General features: G+C 38.9%; 1 non-coding gene across 1 annotated transcript; it reads left to right on the top strand.

Moving 5' to 3' along the window:
- The first annotated feature begins 6,365 nt into the window (after positions 1 to 6,365).
- Positions 6,366 to 6,472, top strand: LOC145027986 (small nucleolar RNA R71). The gene has a single exon (XR_013675746.1). It is a non-coding gene; the product is annotated as a small nucleolar RNA R71 (small nucleolar RNA).
- The last annotated feature ends 15,535 nt before the right edge of the window (positions 6,473 to 22,007 follow it).

Here is a 22,007-nt window from a genome sequence, read left to right as displayed (position 1 = left end):
GATGATGCTCCACAAGTAGAAGATGTCAAGGGAGGGGACTTTGTCCCCATCCTTCCGCATGTTTATTGTACTAGCCACAAACCGGTGAATGAGTCGGTGGATCGGAGAACGAATGTGACCTTCTTGCGCGGTGGAAGGAATGTAGACTCGGTTGGCAATTGTGTTCCACCATGTAGACGCCACCACCTCCTCGGGAAGTTCTTTGTAACAATTTTCCAAGAAAGCTTCAAAATAGTCCGTCATCACCCTGTCTTGGTCATAAACACCCAACCTCCATGAGAACTCCACCATGCTGCATTGTCGCAGCTCCCCACCCAAAGAGAAAGAGATTGTGTTAGGATTATAGAACTCACTACCACCTCGAAATGAGATGGTAGCAAAAAAATTCCCAGCATAACTCAGCGTAAACCAGCTCTTGGATCTTAAATAACTGCAACCACCCATCACAAGTGATGTTGGCATATCCCAAATTGCAAGCCTTTACCAAGTACGGGGTGAGTTCTTCTTCCAAACCAACATTTCCCATCCACCCCCAATCCACTGCATTTGGAAGGTGAATTTCCTTCTGCCTGAGTGCCTCCAGTCTGTTTAGAGCTCTTGTTTTTGACGATTTGGAAGTATTTTGTTGAAAAATAGCCATAGCATATCACCATGGCTTCCCCCTCACGAAGATTGACCCCTTCTTGCCATGCTACCTGTATACAAACGTCAAGAACACAGAAACAAACAACACCCAGTATTTAAAAACAAAAAATATTGGGTCTGACTGTTACCTACTCGCCGAGTACACGACTCTACTCGACGAGTAGTATGAAAACCATGACAGATCGAGTGCCGGATCTGTGTAAACTGTCCCAAAGTCCAAATTTTTCATAGGGTTTTGTTGTAATTACTTATCTAACCATAGATCTTGAAGAAAATACTCCTAACATTATCTAATTCGTGACTAAATCAAAACCCTAGAGTTTGAGGAAAACTCCCCAAATCCGAAATCACTTAAAATCTGGACAAATCTATGATAAAAATCAAACCTTTCATGAATTTAATGGGTAAAGATGTTACCTTTTTGCTTGAATAGGGAGAATTGAGTAGAAAATTGAAGAAATCTTGAAAGCAACTTGAAAATGGTTGAGAGGATTCTGCACGGCGAGTAATGGGATGGAATGGTGAAAAATCTATGTTTCACTCTTTTTAAATTGGCTACTCGCCGAGTAGAATGGGTCTACTCGCCGAGTAGAAGTGCTTTTAAACAACATCTTAACTAAACCGGGCATCTACTCGCCGAGTACACGACTCTACTCGGCGAGTAAATGTCACAGATTGATAATTTTTGTGTATTTAGAAAAATTAGTGTATTAATTCTTGTTTTTAAACCATCCACCCCACACTCTAAGCATGGCTTGTCCTCAAGCAGTTATTGGCATAAAAGTAGATGAAGAAAAATAAAAAAAAAATATGAAAATAAAGAAAAGGAAAGAAAATGCAAAATTGAGACTCGGGTTGCCTCCCGAGAAGCGCTTTTTTTATGGAGTCATTAGTTGGACTCCTCCCCTTTTACGTAGTTGCAATCCCTTCCAGCAGCAACTCTTCCAATCCTTCATTCCGGGGGACTCCATCTTCATATTTTTTTACTCTATGACCATTGACTTTGAAGGGCATGCCGTCTCTTGATAACAACTCTATAGCCCCATGTGGAAACACCATCTTCACCAGAAAAGGACCATCCCACCTTGATTTGAGTTTGCCCAAGAAAAGCTTTAATCGTGAGTTAAAAAGAAACACTTTTTGGCCTTCATGGATTTCTTTATCTTTAATCCTTTTATCATGCCATTTCTTGGTCTTCTCTTTATAAAGCCATGAACTAGCATATGCATCATTCCTTAGCTCTTCAAGGGCATTCATTTGCATCAACCGGTTGCTCTTTAGTTCTTCCATGTTGAAGTTGCACCTCTTTAAAGCCCAATACGCCTTATGCTCTAGCTCGACCGGTAAATGGCATTGCTTTCCATAAACTAACCTATATGGTGTAGTACCAATAGGTGTTTTGAAAGCTGTACGAAAAGCCCATAACACATCATCTAGCTTATCCGACCATTCCTTGCGGTTGCTTCCCATCGGTTTTTCTAAAATTCGCTTCAAGGCTCGATTTGTCACTTCAGTTTGTCCACTAGTTTGTGGATGGTATGATGTGGAGAACTTATGGGTAACCCTATATTTCTTTAGCACCTTTTCCAATTGATCATTGGCAAAATGTGTGCCTCGGTCACTGATTAAGGCCTTCGAAATGCCAAAGCGTGAAAACAGCTTCTTCAAGAATCGCACCACTACCCATCCGTCATTTGTTAGTAACACTTGTGCCTCCGCCCATTTTGATACATCATCGACCGCTACTAGTATGTACTTGTTCCCCTTGGACATGGGAAAAGGTCCCATGAAGTCAATTCCCCACACATCAAACACCTCGCACACTTGGATACTATGTTGTGGCATTTCATTTCGAGATGAAATGTTTGCCACTCTTTGACAAGCATCACATTCTTTGACAAATTGGGCTGCATCTTTAAAGATTGTAGGCCAATAAAACCCAATGTCAAAGATCTTCTTTGCAGTGTAGTGTGCTCCATGATGTCCTCCCGTGGGCCCGCTATGGCAATGCTCTAGTATTCTCCGGCTTTCCTTCCCGAACACACATCTTCGTATAATACCATCCGCACAGCTTCAGAAGAGGTATGGGTCATCCCAAAAGTAATATTTTATTTCAGCAAAGAATTTCTTCTTTTGTTGACTGCTATAGTCCTTTGGGATGTATTTTGTAGCTAAATAATTAGCTATGTCTACGAACCATGGCTCTTCTCCCACTGACACCATAATGTATTCGTCCGGAAAGTCATCTCCATCTTTGTCTTCTTGCAATTGCGGGTTCTCTAGCCTTGACAAGTGATCAGCTGCTACGTTCTCCATTCCCTTCTTGTCTCGTATCTCTATGTCGAATTCTTAAAGAAGTAGCACCCATCGTATCAGTCTTGGCTTAGCATCCTGTTTGGAAAACAAATACTTGATAGCCGAGTGGTTAGTAAAAACAGTAGTTTTAGATAAAACCAAGTAAGGGCGAAATTTGTCAAAAGCATATACCACAGCTAACAACTCTTTTTCAGTGGTGGTGTAATTTTCTTGGGTTGGGTTTAAAGTCTTGCTAGCATAATATATGGGTTGAAAGTGCTTATCAACCCTTTGACCAAGGAAAGCTCCTAATGCATAGTCACTAGCATCACACATAATCTCAAAGGGTAAGTTCCAATTTGGTGCAATAATGATTGGGGCATTAGTTAATTTTTCCTTTAAAAATTCAAATGCCTCTAAACACTCTTTAGTAAAATTAAATGGTGCATCTTTGAGTAATAATTGTGTTAGAGGCCTAGTTATTTTGGAAAAATCTTTTATGAAACGCATGTAAAAACCTGCGTGTCCTAGAAAACTCCTAATGCCCTTCACATTAGTTGGTGGGGGTAATTTGGCAATGGTGTCAATCTTTGCCCGATCCACTTCAATTCCCTTTTTGGAAACTTTGTGGCCCAAAACTATACCCTCCTTGACCATGAAGTGACATTTTTCCCAATTGAGGACCAAGTCGGTTTTCTCACACCTAGCAAGCATTGAGTCAAGATTTGTGAGATAGTCATGGAAAGAAGATCCGCAAAACGGAAAAATCATCCATAAAAACTTCCATGAATTTTTCCACCATAGCATGGAATATAGCTGTCATACACCTTTGAAAAGTCGCAGGTGCATTGCATAGCCCAAAAGGCATGCGTCTATAGGCAAAAGTCCCACTTGGGCAAGTGAATGTGGTCTTTTCTTGGTCCATTGGGTCTATGGGTATTTGGAAATAACCTAAAAACCCATCTAGAAAGCAATAATAGCTATGGACCGATAGTCTTTCTAACATTTGATCAATAAAAGGTAGGGGAAAATGGTCTTTACGAGTGGCATCGTTTAGCTTTCCATAATCGATGCACACTCTCCAACCGATTACCGTTCGTGTCAGGATTAGCTCGTTCTTTTCGTTGGTTATGACCGTCATACCTCCTTTCTTGGGCACCACTTGGACCGGACTCACCCATGGGCTATCGGAAATGGAGTAAATGATTCTTGCATCTAAGAGTTTGACCACTTCCTTCTTGACTACTTCTTGCATGTTCGGGTTCAACCTTCTTTGATGTTGTACCACCGGCTTTGCTCCTTCTTCTAGATTGATCTTGTGAGAGCAATGGGATGGGCTTATTCCTTTGATGTCGGTGATGCTCCATGCTATGGCCCGTTTCCGCTTCTTCAACACTTGCACGAGCTCCTCTTTTTCAGACTTGGACAGATCAGAGGCTATGATTACTGGCTTTTGATTGCCTTCTTCCAGAAAAGCATACTCCAAATGGTCTGGTAATGTTTTGAGCTCTGTTCGTTGGTTCTGAGTGACGGACTCGCCGAGTGCAGGTAAGGTACTCGGCGAGTTGGTGGCTGCATTAACGAATTCTGACTTTTCTTCAGATGTATTCGGCGAGTAGATCGGTCCTACTCGGCGAGTAGGACTGTCAGATTGCTTCATTAGCTCTTCATACTCTGCTTCTTCCAATAGTCTTTCAATTTCTATTAAATCTTTTTCTGGATCAAATGCGTCATCTAAAGCTGTAAACTTGCTGGAATCTTCAGGTATGTCTTCCTCCAATAGTTCGTCAAGCATATCTATTGAGAATGTCGTGTCGTCACTGCTCCTAGAATACTTCATAGCTTGGTCCACCCCGAATGTCACTGAATCGTCTCCGACCCGCAAGGTGAGCTTTGAGTTTCTCATGTCTACTATAGCGCTGGCCGTGTTGAGGAAGGGCCTTCCAAGGATGATTGGTACTTGTGGATCCACCTCCATGTCTAGAATGATGAAATCAGCAGGAAAGACAAATTTATCCACTTTCACTAGTAAGTCTTCGCATATGCCTCTTGGGAAGGTGATTGTCTTGTTTGCCAAATGTATTGCCATGCGAATTGGCCATGGCTTCGGGAGGTCCAACTTCTTAAAGAATGAGTATGGCATAAGGTTCACACTTGCTCCAGAATTAGCTAAGACATGAATAGCAGCCAAGTTGCCAAATTGGCAAGGTAAAGTCAAGCTCCGCGGATCACCCTTCTTCTTTGGTAGCTTATTTAGCATCGCAGCGGAGCAGTTTTCATTAAGCACCACCTTCTTCACTTCTTCCATCTTTCTTCTATTGGTGAGAAGTTCCTTAAGGAACTTTGCACACTTAGGCATTTTCATGATGGCTTCAATGAAATGTATGTTGATTTGAAGAGTCTTGATGTGCTCTAAAAACTTCTGATACTGCTCTTCCTGCTTCTCTTTATTGGCTCGGGCTGGGTATGGCATTGGAGGCTGGTAAGGCTTTTCAGAAGCTTGCTCACAGGTTTTTGATGGTGTACTCGCCGAGTCCATCGGTCCTACTCGGTGAGTAGGATTGTCAGATTGTAAGTTTTGGTTTACTGCTGGCTTTTCTGCCTCATCCTTCTGTGAATCCTTGGGTGCTTCTGTCCAAATAGGTGCCAGGGGAGTGATTATCTTTCCACTTCTTGTTGTAACAATGTTTATGTGCGTGCCTCGTGGGTTATTTTCGGTTTTCCTAGGAAGTTCACCCGGTGACCTTTGGTTAAGTTGTTGAGCAAGTTGCCCAAGTTGTGTTTCTATATTGTGGATAGATGCTTGCTGTTTTCTAAGCATGGTTCTTGTTTCTTGAATTGCAGCATCATGATCACTATGCCTTTTTTCTGAAGCATCTACAAATTTAGTGAGCATATCTTCCAAGCTTGGCTTCCTTTCTTGCACCGGCTCCTCCTTTTGGTAGAACCCTCTCCCTTTTTGCCTATACTTTTCCTCCTTGGCTTTCTTGTACTCGTCATAAGGGAGCCACTCTTTCTTTTGTTTGCGCCAATCTTCATCATATCGGTCTCCGCTCGAGTAACACGCTTGCGCCTTCTTGTTGCCATTCTCATCCAAATCACAGTCTCTAGTGAGGTGAGGCCCATTGTAGTTTTCACAACCCACCCGAATAGCATGGATCGTTTGATCCATTTTATCCATTCTCCTATCCATGGTTTTTAGCATAGCCATGACCGCGGATAAGTCTTCAGTAGCAGCATAAGCGGCTCCCCTAGTGAAATCATGTCTAGGGTTATGGTATTCTCTAGAGTGTTTAGAGAACTCTTCAATCAATTCTTTAATCACCGGGGGAGGCTTCTTTGTAAGTGGGCCTTGCGAGTCTAGTAACTGCCTAGTTGTGACATTGACTCCATCATAGAAGATGGAGACTTCTTGCTGGCTGTTTAGATCATGGTGGGGGAAATTTCTTAGCAAACTCTTGTACCTCTCCCATGCTTCATATAGCGACTCTCCAGCTTGTTGTTCAAAGTTTGCAATGGCCTTCTTCAGCTTGGCTATCTTAGAAGGTGGGCAAAAGTGATCAATGAATTCTTCCTTCATTTTGGCCCAAGTAGTGACTGATCCGGGGGGGGAGTGACTTGAGCCAGTCTTTGGCATGTCCTTGTATGTTACCGGAAGCATACGAAGTAGTTGAGTCTCGCGGGTTACATTTGGAATATTGAAGTAATCAGCTACATCATTGACTTCATCCAAATGCTTGTAGGCATCTACATGATCTTTCCCATAAAAAGGTATTTCTTTGAGTGAAGCTAGGATATGACCCTTTAGCTCGAAGGTAGCAGTCGCGGGAATTGCGGGTTGCACAAGTCCCAGGCCATTGTCGTCGCGCATCCTCTTCTTCCATTCTCCCATGGGGATTTCATCAATGTTAGCCATTGTGAAAGCTAACTCTTCCTCAGACTCGGTTTCGTGCTCGTATGTAGGCTCCTCTTCTTCCTCGGTCTCGTACCCGATATCTTCTTGAATTGGATCTTCGATTATCAAAGAGGCACTGGATGCTCCTGATTTACTGCTCTTCTTTTTCCTAAAAACGGTCTTTAAGTTGGACAAAGGTGACTTCTTTGGTGTACTTGAACTCTCCACGTCCTTTCCTTTGTTCCTTTTCAATGCAGATTCGGGATCCTCAAACGGGGGTACGAGTGGTGTGTTTGATCCTCTGGTCATGAAAGTCCTGAAATAAATAGAATAAAAGCGTAAAAAGAACAAAAAAATGTACTAAAAAAATTAAAAATTAACTGCTAACTAAACTGGTACTCACCGAGTAGGTGCGACTGCACTCGGCGAGTATCAGTGAGATTTAGAAAAAAATTTAACTTAATATTAAAACTAAAACATATGCTAAAACCTAATTACTAATTACTAAATTGCAATAAATGAACTCTATGCAAGTAAACTCACACAAAGGATCGAAAAAATTAAGAATTAGATTAATTATTTAGAACCGTTCCCCAGCAACGGCGCCAAAAACTTGATGTGTGTAAAATGCACTTGTTTCATCGCTACTTATTATTAATAAATTTAGTAGACAAAGGCAGTGAACCTGTCTTTTAGTGGTATAGATTAGTAAGTAAGGTATCAAACTCAGGGAACGGAAAATTAAACTAATAACTAATTTTAACTAAAACAATTAATAAAAGTAAAGGGGTTTCTTCTAGTTTTGAAAGACTAGAAACTTAGGCACACTAAATTAACTAAATAACTAAAGCAACAACTAATTCACCAAATTTGATAAAGATGTTTCTATTTAGGTTCAACCAATTCACTCCTATGGTTATTTGTATTTATGATAGATTAATTGCTATTGGTTACCAATTATAATGGTTAGGTTCATGTTCATTACTCCTAACCCTTAGATAATTAACTAATTTAAGCGGTGATCAAGTGATTAAACTAATTAATTCCCTAGATTAATGATTTGGATTAAATAAAATTTGTAGTGGTCAATGAAGTCACTAATTCAATTAACCTCTTGTTTGATGGTTTCTCAAACAAGCTCACACATTAATCTTCCTATTGTCTTATTAATCTTAGTTTCATAATCATTACTTCTAAGCATATGGTTTAGTGTTCACATAGACATATGAGGTTAACAACTAAGAGATGTTCATGCAGCCTAATTGTCTTCCAATTAACAGAAAATAGTAGTGATTAATACATAAGGTTCTTTGACAAACTTAATTTAATAGATCACCAATAAACAATCAAACAAAAACTAATAATTAAACCATAGGAGCTCCTTGGTATTCCCCAAACAGAAACAAAAACAAATTTAGTTCATAGTTGCAGTAGAAACAAACATAAAAACAAGTTTTACTAGATCAAACATATTCAATTCCTAAATCTAAGTGGTAGGATTAACGTAGTTGCTTGAATTCTTCAAAAGATTGAAGCTTAGGGTTCCTCGGCGTCTTCTAGGGCTCTTAGTTGCAACTTAACCTTCAAAAATCGCCAGGAATCTCCTCCCATTGGATATAGACTCGGTTTTTATAGATATCTCAAAATAGGGTGTACACGGCGAGTACCAAGACCAACTCGTCGAGTAGGTGCATAGTTATCCATCTTGAATTAGGAATCGTAGCTATCTTCTGGAACATCCTTGTATACTCGCCGAGTAGATGGTCTTTTGTCTCTTATTTGTTGGAATAGTGTCTAAGGCTATAACTATATTCGGTGGTGCATGGTCCTTTTGGGTTGCCTTCACCATAGCAACTTGAAGGATGATTTGTTAAGAGAGAGTAAATATTATAAGGAATAATATTTAGTTATTTGATTAATATAAGTCATAAATTAATTGGTATTAATTTGGTGACTTAAAGAGATTAATTAAATAAGAGGGTATAAACTGTCAATTGTTTGATAGTTAGACTTTAGACTATAAATCCATTAGGATGGACTTTGGACGGTTTCTAAGAGCTTTAGGATAGCTCAAAATAGTCCATAAGGATATCTATGGAATGGATTTGGATAGCCTTAAGTGAAGATTATCCAATTAGGGTTTAGGGTGAAACCCTTAAGGAGTCTAAAGGTATAAATAGGCCCTTGGGGTGTGGAATTCGTGGACAAGCTTTTAGAACCTAAAGAAAGGAACCTCTGGCCGAATTCCATCCCCTTTCCTCTCTCCTAAATCATCTTGCTTGCTATTGGTGTTTGTGAACCATCAGAGGAGTGACAATTGTGACTCTAGAAGCTCCAAGACAAGAAGATCAACAAGGAACTCAAAGGTATGATTCTAGATCTGTATTAATGTTATTGTTTAACCTAATTAGCCATTAGAAGTCTTGGATTCAAAAGCATGTTTGATAGAAAGCCTAGATCCAAGCAATAGGGTTTTGCATGCGCACATAGGAAAGTTCTTATGGCTAAAACCCAACAGTGGTATCAGAGCCTAGATTGGTTTTCTACAAATTGTTGCTTGTATAACTGAAACAAACCTGCAAAATTCGATTTTTTGGTTTTTGAGTCACTGACTCGTCGAGTTCCAAAGTGGACTCGGCGAGTAGGCTTGACTCGGCGAGTCCATTTGTGTACTCGGCGAGTCCAAGCGTCAGGAAAGGCCAGATTCGGGATTTCTTTGTGTTTATCTTATCCAAACTTACCATAAACTAATTAGATCAATATGAATCCGTTTTTTTGATAAATATAAGTGTTATATTGATCTAGTTAAAGGTAATTATCAACTAATTAAATATTTAGTTTCTTTATATGATAATTAATTAATTGTTTTAATTATTTTTGGTAATTATCTTCAAAGAAATCAAAGATAAATCAAATAAAGATAATTAAGATATTAATTGTTAATTGAAATTATTTGTTATTTGATCCTCCATGTTTTTAAATGTTTAAAACCTACCCTATAGTTTTGAAATTTAAATTTGTGATTAAAAGCTTTAATTTAGACAACTTAAATTTCAAACCCTAGATTTTGAAAAGTTTAAAATACAACCCTATACTTATATGACATTATTAGAATAATATATATATGTATAACTAAATGCTAGTCTTACCGCTAGTAGGCCTCATTCACGAAGCCGATCTATAAGGTGGGTATAAGGTTGCGGCCTATAAAATGGCGCTTAATGGGTGTACACTCACACCCACCGCTTGCTTGATTGGTGGAGGGTCGTTAGCCGAACGGGTAGGATAGGGCAACCTCATCCTCTCATTAAAAGTATAATAAGAAATACGAAGTAACTAAATTTTTTTTAAATTTCCCAATCTTAGTTACTTTAGGAAAAGTGAATTGATGCAATTCCATGAAATTATACTTTGCACCTTGCTAAGATGTTAGTGGAGCGTGTGTGGTTTACCGGCACACTAATTGGTTCTAAGCGAAGGTGGCGGAGGGTGATTCCTTGTTTATCATAGTTCGGTGGAGCGTGTGTGGTTTACCGGCACATCGAATAGGTGATCGTAACAATGAAGGCACCATGTAAATTTGCATGGTAATTCACACCCGCTTTGTGATCCTCGGCATCCCAGTCACAAACAAGAGGGGCATACCGAGATTTAAACATGCCATTGAATAGTTCAATGAATCTCATCCGAACCTAGGAATTCTCAAAAACACTTAGGACTAAAAGTTTAAGTTTTGTGATGGAGAATTAGTGAATCGTCATTCACTTACCTTCAATTTATTTGCATGTTGGATTACGGCATCCCTTTTCTAGTATGTAAATGTTATTGTTGGATCCTAGCCCTAATTTTTCTTATTAGGTGATAATTAGGGATTCTTGTTCTAATCTATCTTTGTCAAACGCAAACAACGCTGCTGCTAGTTCTTTCACGTTGATGAGCCTTTGCCAAAAGGTCACCTTCGATGGAACGAACTTTGGCGAATGGATAAGATACATTCGCACCATTGCTCGCTATGAGGATAAAGAGTATGTCCTCGACGAGAAGCTCGAGAAAATCAACCCCGAAATTGCTACTCCCGCTGAAATCACCGCCTTTGAAACCCATGAGTGAGATGCGACGAAAGTACATTGCATCATGATCGCTACCATGAACTCCGAGTTCCAAAAGTCCTACGAGGACATGTATCCATACGAGATGCATCAAGACTTGTTGGAGAGGTACCACCAAAACGCGAGACAAGAGCGTTATGAGATCTTCACCAACATGATTTCCGCTAAGATGGGTCATGGAGAATCTCTTACCGTGCACTTGCAAAAGATGCAAAGGTATGTCGACCGCCTTCGCAAGTTAAACGTTGACTTCGGCGAAGACTTGGCGATCGACATGGTGCTTCACTCTTTGCCTCCGATGTACAATCAATTTAGGATGACCTACCACATGAAAAAAGAGGAGGTCACTCTAAGTAAGCTCCAAGGTCTCTTGAGGGTTGCTGAGAGCAATTTCAAGGACAAGTCTGTTGCATCAACTCCCAATCCGTCTGCTGCTCCTGTCTTGGCAATTGGTCAAGGGAAGGGAAAGAAGAGGAAAGCTTCTTCAAATAACTATCGAAAGGTGAAAGCCCGAGATGGTTCCTCTTCTAGTGGGACAAAAGTTGATCCCTCTAAGCCCTGCTCTAACCCGAAGGAGGCAGAGTGCCACCACTGCCACAAGATAGGACATTGGAAGCGAAGCTGCCCGGACTACCTGCAAGCCATCAAGGAAGGAAAGATCAAGCCATCTTTCGCAGGTATATATGCAATAAAATCTAACGATTCTAATCATGCTATTTCTTGGGTTCTTGACACCGGTTGTGGTTATCACATTTGTTCTAATGTGCAGGGACTAAAAGGAAGTAGGGATGTGGAGCAAGGAAGGATCAATCTAATCATGGGGAACAGAAGATCGTCGCCTGTGACCAAGATTGGAGTGTATTCTTTGGTGCTTAAGAATAGTTTAGTTTTAAATTTGAACAATTGTTGCTATTCGCCAGAAATGGCTAGAAACATCATTTCATTTCATGGTTTGTATAGACAAGGTTTTAGATTTTCTTTTAATAATGAGAATGGTTCTATTTTGGCTTATCTAAATGGTGTCTTTTACTTTGAAGCTATACCATGTAATGGAATATATGAAACTGTTATGATTGTTGATAACTTAGGAAATGATGTTTTGAATATTGATTCTTCCACTAGTATGGATAAAGCATCTTTGTGGCATTGTCGTCTTGGACATGTCAACAAGAAACGCACAGCCCAACTCCAAAAGGATGGAGTGTTGGAGTCATTCGACCTTAGGGAAGATGACACATGCGAATCTTGTTTACTTGGAAAGATGACTAAGTCATCCTTCACGAGCACTTGTGAAAGGGGTGAGGGACTATTAGACCTAATACATACCAATGTATGTAGACCTTTTAGATCAACCACGAAGGATGGGAACCGCTTCTATGTGACCTTTACCGATGATTATAGTAGATATGGGTATATCTATTTAATCAAGCAAAAGTCAGAAACCTTTGAAAAGTTCAAAGAGTTCAAGAATGAAGTGGAGAATCAATTGGGCAGGAAAATCAAGATGCTTCGATCCGATCGAGGAGGAGAGTACCTAAGTCTTGAATTCCACGATTATCTCAAGGAGTGTGGAATAGTTTCGCAATTGACGCCTCCTAGGACACCACAATTGAATGGTGTGGCAGAAAGGCGTAATCGAACCTTATTGGATATGGTTCGCTCTATGATGAGTCGTGCTTCACTACCTATCTTCTTTTGGGGGTATGCCTTAGAGACTGCCGCCCATATCCTTAACCGAGTCCCTACCAAGAAGGTTGCCAAAACACCTCACGAGATGTGGACGGGGAAAGTTCCCTCGTTGGCACATATCAAGGTTTGGGGTTGCGAGGCTTTCGTAAGACGAGATACTCACGACAAGCTTGAACCTCGAAGTGAGCGATGTATTTTCATCGGCTACCCGCAAACTTCCTTTGGATATCTCTTCTATAGATCGAAAGATAATGTTATCTTTGTTGCGAGGAGAGGAGTTTTCCGAGAGCGAGAACTCATAAGCCAAGGAGACAGTGGGAGGCAAATCGAACTTGAAGAGATTCAAGAATCGATAGATGATGGAACCTCTACCGCTGGCGTTCAACCCGAGGAGGAAACTCCGGTTGAACCGATTGACGAATCCTTACCTCTTAGACGTTCCGATAGATTTAGAGTTCAACCCCAGTTTTATGGTTTTCATATTACTACCGAAGGGGACACGTATATTAGTGATGGTACACTAATAAATCTTGATGAACCTAATAGCTATAAGGAAGCCATGGCAGGCCCAGAGTCTACGAAATGGAAAGAGGCGATGGATAGCGAGATCCAATCCATGTACGATAACCAAGTTTGGAATTTGGTTGATTACGTGCCCGAACGTAAGACCGTAGGGTGCAAGTGGATCTTCAAGAAGAAGACCGACGTGGATGGGAACGTACACACATACAAAGCGCGATTGGTTGCGAAGGGCTTTACTCAAACTCCCGGAGTTGACTATGATGAGACCTTCTCGCCAGTTGCGAAGATTAAATCTATTAGAGTGATGCTAGCAATTGCTGCATTTCATGATTATGAGATTTGGCAAATGGATGTCAAGACCGCTTTCCTTAACGGAAAGTTGGCTGAGGATGTTTACATGGCTCAGCCAGAGGGGTTTGTGGATCCGAAGCATCCGAATAGAGTGTGGAAGCTTGAGAAGTCCATTTATGGACTTAAGCAAGCGTCTCGCAGATGGAATCTTTGCTTCGATGAGAAAGTCAAAGAGTTTGGATTTGTACGAAGCGAAGACGAATCTTGTGTATATGTCAAAGCCAGTGGGAGTGTAGTAAGCTTCCTCGTTCTATATGTCGATGACATATTACTCATAGGAAACGACATCCCGACTCTGCAGGAGGTTAAGTCCTGGCTCGGGAAGTTCTTCGCTATGAAGGACCTCGGAGAGGCTTCTTACATATTGGGAATAAGGATAGTAAGAGAAAGAAGTAAGAGACTAATTGGACTTAGTCAGAATACTTACTTGGAGAAGGTACTAAAACGTTTTAGTATGGAAAACTCAAAGAAGGGAGAACTACCGATACAAGGAAATGCCAAGTTGAGTAAGACTCAAAGTCCGAGTACCGAAGCTGAGATAGCAGAAATGAGCCGAGTACCATACGCTTCCGCAGTTGGCTCAATCATGTACGCTATGACTTGTACTCGCCCTGATGTAGCCTTCGCTTTGAGCATGGTTAGCAGATATCAAGGGAATCCTGGCAAAGCACATTGGATTGCGGTGAAGAACATCCTTAAGTACCTTCGGAGAACGAAAGAATGGTTCTTAGTCCTTGGAGGGAGTGATGACTTGAAGGTGCGAGGGTATAGTGACGCCAACTTTCAAACCGACAGGGACAACTACCGTTCGCAGTCGGGCTGGGTCTTTACCCTAAATGGAGGAGCAGTGACATGGAAAAGTTCCAAGCAGGAAACCGTAGATGATTCAACGTGCGAATCAGAGTACATCGCAGCGAGCGAAGCGTCGAAGGAGGCGATATGGCTGAAGAACTTCATCGGTGATCTTGGAGTTGTACCGGCCATAAAGGAGCCCATGGAGATTTTCTGTGATAACGAAGGTGCGGTTGCCTTGACCAAGGAACCGAGGGATCATGGTAGATCTCGACATATCGACAGAAAATATCACTTCATTAGACATCGTGTAGAAGAAGGACAACTCGTAGTGAAGAGGATATCATCAGAAGATAACCCAGCAGATCCGCTTACGAAGGGACTGAGTAGGGTTAAGCACTTACAGCATGCTAGGAGTATTGGGCTGAAGGATGATATTAGCATAGATTAGATTGTATTAGAAACGTATAATAGATAAATGTAATTAACATTTGATGATTAAATAAAGAAGTTTTATTTATGAGTAAAGTTACTATCACATGTTAGTTGTTTAACTATTGTTTCACTTTGCATGTTTTGACTTCCAGAATAATTGAGTTTATTAGGAATAATCGAATTATTCAAATGGTCCACAATCGTTCATATGTTGGGAGTAGATATGAATGAAGATTGTCGTGAATTGGTGTGTAGAGTGTCTAAATGGTGTTAGACATAGCAAGAGTTGCTGCAACGTTCATGAGTGCTTACGAACTGGTTTTGAGCATTGGAATAAACCCGCGCTTGCTGGAATCACTTTATGGAATACGATATAAAAGGTGATCGCAAGACGATAATATCATATGGTCTTAAAACCTAGATATATGGTTTATTATTTGTTATTTGATTGTGCATTGATAATGCGAAAACGCATCAGTAACTTGATGTTATAAAACGCATTGTTGTGTATAGTTGGTTAATGAATAAGTAAATGCATATAAGTCGAAGTTTATCTGTAAATTTTATCCTAAGAGGGTAGAAGAGATATCTTGGCCACTCGATGATTTGATTTGACTTATGTGCCGGGCCCGGTCAGAACTGAATTGATGTGTTCGATTAAGTTCTATGTCAAATAAATCGAAGATCGAGAAATCTAAATGCTAGACTAACCATTCCATAGGATTGTCAGCATGATATCTATCAGAGGACTGTACGATCCCTTATCTAAAGGACAAGATTGATTAGATCAGAGTTGACAGCGTCTTTGAGAGCTACGATTGCAAACCGTATTATACTTGTATAGTTACTAGACTTATCCAAGTGGGAGACTGTTGGAATAGTGTCTAAGGCTATAACTATAAGGATGATTTGTTAAGAGAGAGTAAATATTATAAGGAATAATATTTAGTTATTTGATTAATATAAGTCATAAATTAATTGGTATTAATTTGGTGACTTAAAGAGATTAATTAAATAAGAGGGTATAAACTGTCAATTGTTTGATAGTTAGACTTTAGACTATAAATCCATTAGGATGGACTTTGGACGGTTTCTAAGAGCTTTAGGATAGCTCAAAATAGTCCATAAGGATATCTATGGAATGGATTTGGATAGCCTTAAGTGAAGATTATCCAATTAGGGTTTAGGGTGAAACCCTTAAGGAGTCTAAAGGTATAAATAGGCCCTTGGGGTGTGGAATTCGTGGACAAGCTTTTAGAACCTAAAGAAAGGAACCTCTGGCCGAATTCCATCCCCTCTCCTCTCTCCTAAATCATCTTGCTTGCTATTGGTGTTTGTGAACCATCAGAGGAGTGACAATTGTGACTCTAGAAGCTCCAAGACAAGAAGATCAACAAGGAACTCAAAGGTATGATTCTAGATCTGTATTAATGTTATTGTTTAACCTAATTATCCATTAGAAGTCTTGGATTCAAAAGCATGTTTGATAGAAAGCCTAGATCCAAGCAATAGGGTTTTGCATGCGCACATAGGAAAGTTCTTATGGCTAAAACCCAACATTATTTTCATTCTTTGGTCTTCAATTGCTTCCCCTTTGCTCCCTTTTACTTCCAAGCATGTCTTCTGGACTGAAAACAAAATTCAAACCATTTTAAGTACCTTTTGTCCACATTGTTCACATAATTAATTAAAAATGATTAAGAATATGTTCTAAATAATTAACTAATTATGCACATATCAATAACACATAACCTGGAGACTCAACACCAAACATAGACCACCCTTTTTACACATAAAGGTCATGAAAAGAAAGTAATACCTCGTTTACAATCCAAGCAGCATAGTGACTCAAAAGAAATAAATAGCACTTAAGAAAAGACCAGTCAATAAGCAGCCACTGACTTAATGATAAACAATCATTATTGACCTAATTCAATAAGCCAATGAAATTTCTAATTATTACTTTTGCTCCTCACAACTCGAAACTGAGTTAGACTGAAAATACATATCTAAGATATTATTAAATACAATTTACACCCTATAAATGTAAGAATGAATTCCATGGCTCCTATAGATAGTATCACATACATTACAAATTGAAGCTGATCCACTAACTACAACCTATAAAAACATTTTTCTAAATCAATAAAGCATCAAGGCTAGCTAAATGCAAGAATTAACACTAGTTTAAACTGGAATTTCCATATGATAAGAAGTAATAAATTAGAATATTATCACATAGTGGTATGATAGTAGAATGTTTAACCTGGAGTATCATATATCTAAGATTTACAAATAAACATATAGATCGAATGAAAATTATATTAAAATCATTACAAACAAATATATAAATCTAATGAAAATTATATTAAAATCATTACAAAAAAAATTATAGATCCACTAAAATAGAACAAACAGGAATTAGAATCCATGATTCCATTCCATGGTGTGTTTCTTTGGCAGATATATGAAATTCAGAATCATCTGATTCCTTCAAATTCCATGTTTTATAGATTTCAACATTCCTAGGGTTGATGGAAGGAATTCAATTATATTCTTCATTTCTTAAAGAAATACCAAAATACCCTCTTCATTCCATAATAAAATAAATAAATAAATATTAAAACAATTGTTTTTATTCTATGTTTTGAGTATTAGCAGTATGCACAACAGAAAAGTTCACCATTTTTTGGATTAGGCTTAATATTTGGAAGCATTTAGAAATTAGCAACCCAATACTAAAGCATATCAACCTTTGCAAGAATGTCAATGACTTAATTCAACTGGAATACTAAATGAGTTTTTAAGATAAATTCATCAAACCTAAAAAGTTGTTAAGACTCTTTGTCTACAACTCTATTTGAATGAAAAGTCTCAAAGCTATTTTCGTGTAGAAAATATATAATTAAATAAATTCAAATTAATTTCCATTTTATAAGAAACCAATTTAGTATGTATCTCTACTCTCTAAGTCATTGGCGTCGCCTTCAAGAAATGCCCCATGCATTTGCTGACTTTCATATATAATACTTTTGGTTGTATCTTTTTTTTTAATTACTTTTAATATAATACTTTGCATATCTTATATTGAATATGTAGAAGCTTTTGACTTTATTTTGCCTCTCATCATTATGTTGTATCGTTGGGTGAGTTCATCTTATCCTCCAAATCTCACTTCCGATTCTTAACCACCCAACACTTCCTATGTCTCTATAAATCTCCACGTGTTTTCATCTTTAATCGAGAGACACCCCAAAATCTGCCAAAACCACAAAATCTAAAAATAAAAAGTGATTATGATAGGAATGAATGACCAAGAATAGAGTCTCAGTTAGGGAAAAATATACAAATACAGTGTCAATGATGGTGATGGTAACAAGTACTAAGATGGAAGAATCAAAGGTGAATCTTACCTAAGATGAGAGAGATGAAGATAAGGGAGTTAATTAGGTTTGTTGCAGATAATTTGTAAGTGCGTTTGATGAAGTCCATAGAAGGCGTATTCAAGCCGATTCAAATTTGAAGATAAATTGCATCCTTATTTCTTGTGATTAGCTTGCTGATTTTATGGAATGCAATCAATTTTTTCCTAGAATCTTGGATCTTCCACAAAATTCATTTGATTACATCCGTTATTTTTGAAGGGCTACAATTATTAACATTATCAAATTTAATTTAAAGCATGGAGAAGATATCAGCGAGGTGAAGATATAGGCGGTAATTAGAAGGAAGAATCTAGCAAAAATACAACACGTGGCAAAGTGGAGTTGTAGAAAAATGCCATGTGGCATGTTTAGTACCCCTTTATTAGAAGAGAAGATAATGGTAACAAGAACTCCTCTAAAACGTGTTGTAGAAGCGAATGAAGTGTCATTAAAGTTTTCGTTCCTTCGCCTACCTGCTGCTTCTTACGTCATTGGCCAAGATTTGAATATCTACAGTACAACACGTATACTAAATATGACTAGCTAACAACCCCCCACAATGAGAGCAGGAGGAGAATCTCGAAAATTCATGAAAATGAAGAAACAAAGTGATGACAATTAAACTCTAGATCGATTAGATCTTTCACAGGTATGATTATGGAAATCGAACAAGTCAAAACAGTAAGAAACTGAACACAGGATGGAATAAATGTATGCTTATGATTCAAATAAAGTCATGCCTCAGTAGAGCTCGATGAAGAACTTCCGCTGTAGAGGCGAGCTAGGGTTTACAAAACTCAAAGAAAATAAATGATAAAAGCGACAACTTCTAAGACTACATGCATGCAGCTTATATACTAAACCCTAGTACAAAACATGCACGGTTGGACTGGCCCAATACCGACAATCAAAACTAGGCTAAGGACCGAGCCCATGACGCCATCTAATAATCCCAACAATCTCCCCCTTTGCGTCAAATGAGGTGAGAGATCATTTATTATGTGTTGGCTTCACTGTCTTTATTACTTTGAACAGACGAGGAATTATTGCGAGAAGTGTCTGTCGAAACTGTATGTACCACCTCAGCATGTCAGTGAATAACTTCTTATCAGCAACACTGTTTTAATCACACCTCTGAATGCTCTCCAAGATATTCTCCAGGAAAGATGTTGAGAAGAGGTGTTAGTCAACGAGAGCGAACATGCATTTCTGACCTTCGCCTCTGATGAACATAATAGTGAGGTACTTTGAATCTATATTCCCCTTGACCATAGTGTTGACATTGCCTGCTTTGCCCATAGTCTTGATTGTGGTTCGCTTCTGAATGGCAGAAGCAATCTCTTGGTCCATCTTCGCTACATCGTGTATGTAGCAAACAAGCATATGCTTGACATGATCAATTATTGGCTGGTATTCCTTAGGATTTGACAGAAGAATATTTTTAAGGAGTATCTAGTCATGCGGATTAAGGTTCGGTAGATCAGCAAAGGTGAAGTAGTGGACTGAGCCTTCAGTTCCTCGAGTCAACTTGAATTTGACATTAATAAACTTCCCTGTTGAGTAGGGCTTTAGAACCTTGATGGTAGTAATTTTCTTGGAACTCCAGGTCAAGTACTAGGGTTGAGAAAACTCCAAGTAAAACTCCAACAGATCCCTATCTACCTTCGGATCTGGGGAAGGAATAGCAGCAGTCAAATTGAAGCAATGGAAGATAAATGCCTTTCGTGTGATTGGCATATCGAATTGTGCATCCTTGGAGTTTTCGAGCCCAAAGGACATTATTGGCTCAAGCCAAAGAATGCTCAGCTCATCGATTGTGCATCTTTGAAGCGAATCTATAGTCCAGACATGAAACATGGACTTTTTCTTCTCTATTAACTCCACCTCCTTTCGCTTCTGCTCTAGCTCAACTTGTTGTTTCTTGTAACTTGCATTCATTTCTTTTTCAGAGGGCTTTACCTTCTGGAAGGGATTCTTTGGATTCTCGGCATATACATCATCCTTATTGTCTATGTCATCCTCGCCAATGTTCTTTTTCTTTTTCTCCTTGTTACTAATCGAAGCTTCATTACCCTTCGGTTCAGTAGATGGTTTCGGTTCAGAAGGAGGTTGAGTTGTCACCTCCTCTCCCTCTTATTTTGGTTGAACCTTATGACATCCCCATTTTCACGGCCAGAAAAGACCGATTTTGTTTATGCTTTGTTTAAAAATCAGAGTAACATTCTAAATAAAAGTGTGCGGAATTTGTCCCAAAACAAAATATGATAAAGATTTATCAAAAGCATTTTCGTAGAAATGTATTTCATTAAAAAGACTCGGGATGTCATATTCGATACAGATCATAAGCATAAACAATACAACATAGACCTTACTACATTATTCCGTATTTACAGGCGTAAAATCCATTAATTTTTCATCCCAAGACATCACATCTATGCTTATGCGCCACTACCAGTAATACAAGAAACTGATTGGGTCAGGCTTGGGAGCCTGCTGAGCATAAAGGGTTTTCAACCCACAATAAGTAAGTTTATTAACTTTATCAAGCCAAACAAACCCGATTACCCACTCCCGTTATCCTCACTTTACGTCCCTAAGACGTCTAACACAAGGGACTTAGTCTAAGGACTATCATCAGGATGGACACTACTGCTAAGGGGATTCCTCAGCAATGAATTTCCTTAAACACACAATTCAAATAAACACCTACAGGTTGCGAGCCTGCTAGTGTTCCACTGGACCATCTAGAATAGTCCGTGGTCGTCATCTATACTCCGCTAGATGACTGGATCATCAATAACATCTATAACGAGGCCTCTCATTATTTTATTTTGTCACACAACTGTTGGAATAGTGTCTAAGGCTGCAACTATATTTGGTAAGTACTTGACCTGATTAAGCATGGTCCTTTTGGGTTGCCTTCACCATAGCAACTTGATAGGATGATTTACAATGAGAGTTGAAATATTATAAGGTATAATAATATTATTTGATTAATATAAGTCAGAAATTAATTAGGAATTAATTTGGTGACTTAGAGAGATTAATTAAATAAAAATGCTTAAATTGTCAAATGTATGATAGTTATACTTTAGGCTATAATCCATTATGGATAATATGGTGGACGATTTTAGGGCTTAGGATAGACCTAAAATCCTTCCAAGGTTATCATGAAAGGGATTAGGATTGCTTAGGGCTTAAGTTATCCAATTAGGGTTTAAAGGTAAAACCCTAGGAGCCTTACAAGTATAAATAGACCCTTGGGGTCATGGAAATTTGCACCCTTGTGTCTAAGGAAACCCTGGCCGATTTCTAAGTCCCTCCTCACTCTCTCAAATCATCCTCTTGCTAGTTGGTGTTTGTAAGTCATTAGAGGAGTGACAATTATGACTCTAAAGCTCCAAGAACAAGAAGATCAAACAAGTGATTCAAGGTAAACTTATAACTCTGATTTCTCTTTGTTATTATGCTAGAATAACCATTATAAGTCTTGGATTCATGCATGTTCAATTAGAGAAACCTAGATCCAAGCATTAGGGTTTGTATGTGCACATAGGAATGTTGATATTGCCAAAACACATTAGTGGTATCAGAGCCTAGATTGGTTTCTATTGAATTAATGCATTCGTTGCTTGTTTGATGCTTGCAAAATTCGAATTTTGTGTTTCTGCCTGATGAACTCGGCGAGTCCCATAGTGGACTCAGTGAGTAGGCTAGACTCGACGAGTCGATTGGGGTACTCGGCGAGTCCAAGCGTCAGGAAGTGATAACTTCGAAATTTCTTGCTGTTTATATTTAAGATACTTGCCTTTTTCATATTAGATCAATATAAATCCGATTTTATGATAT

The sequence above is a fragment of the Lactuca saligna genome, chromosome 1 (assembly GCF_052625555.1).
Source record: "Lactuca saligna cultivar CGN05327 chromosome 1, ASM5262555v1, whole genome shotgun sequence".
Lineage (NCBI taxonomy): Eukaryota > Viridiplantae > Streptophyta > Magnoliopsida > Asterales > Asteraceae > Lactuca > Lactuca saligna.
This window is presented reverse-complemented; position numbering and strand designations above follow the sequence as displayed.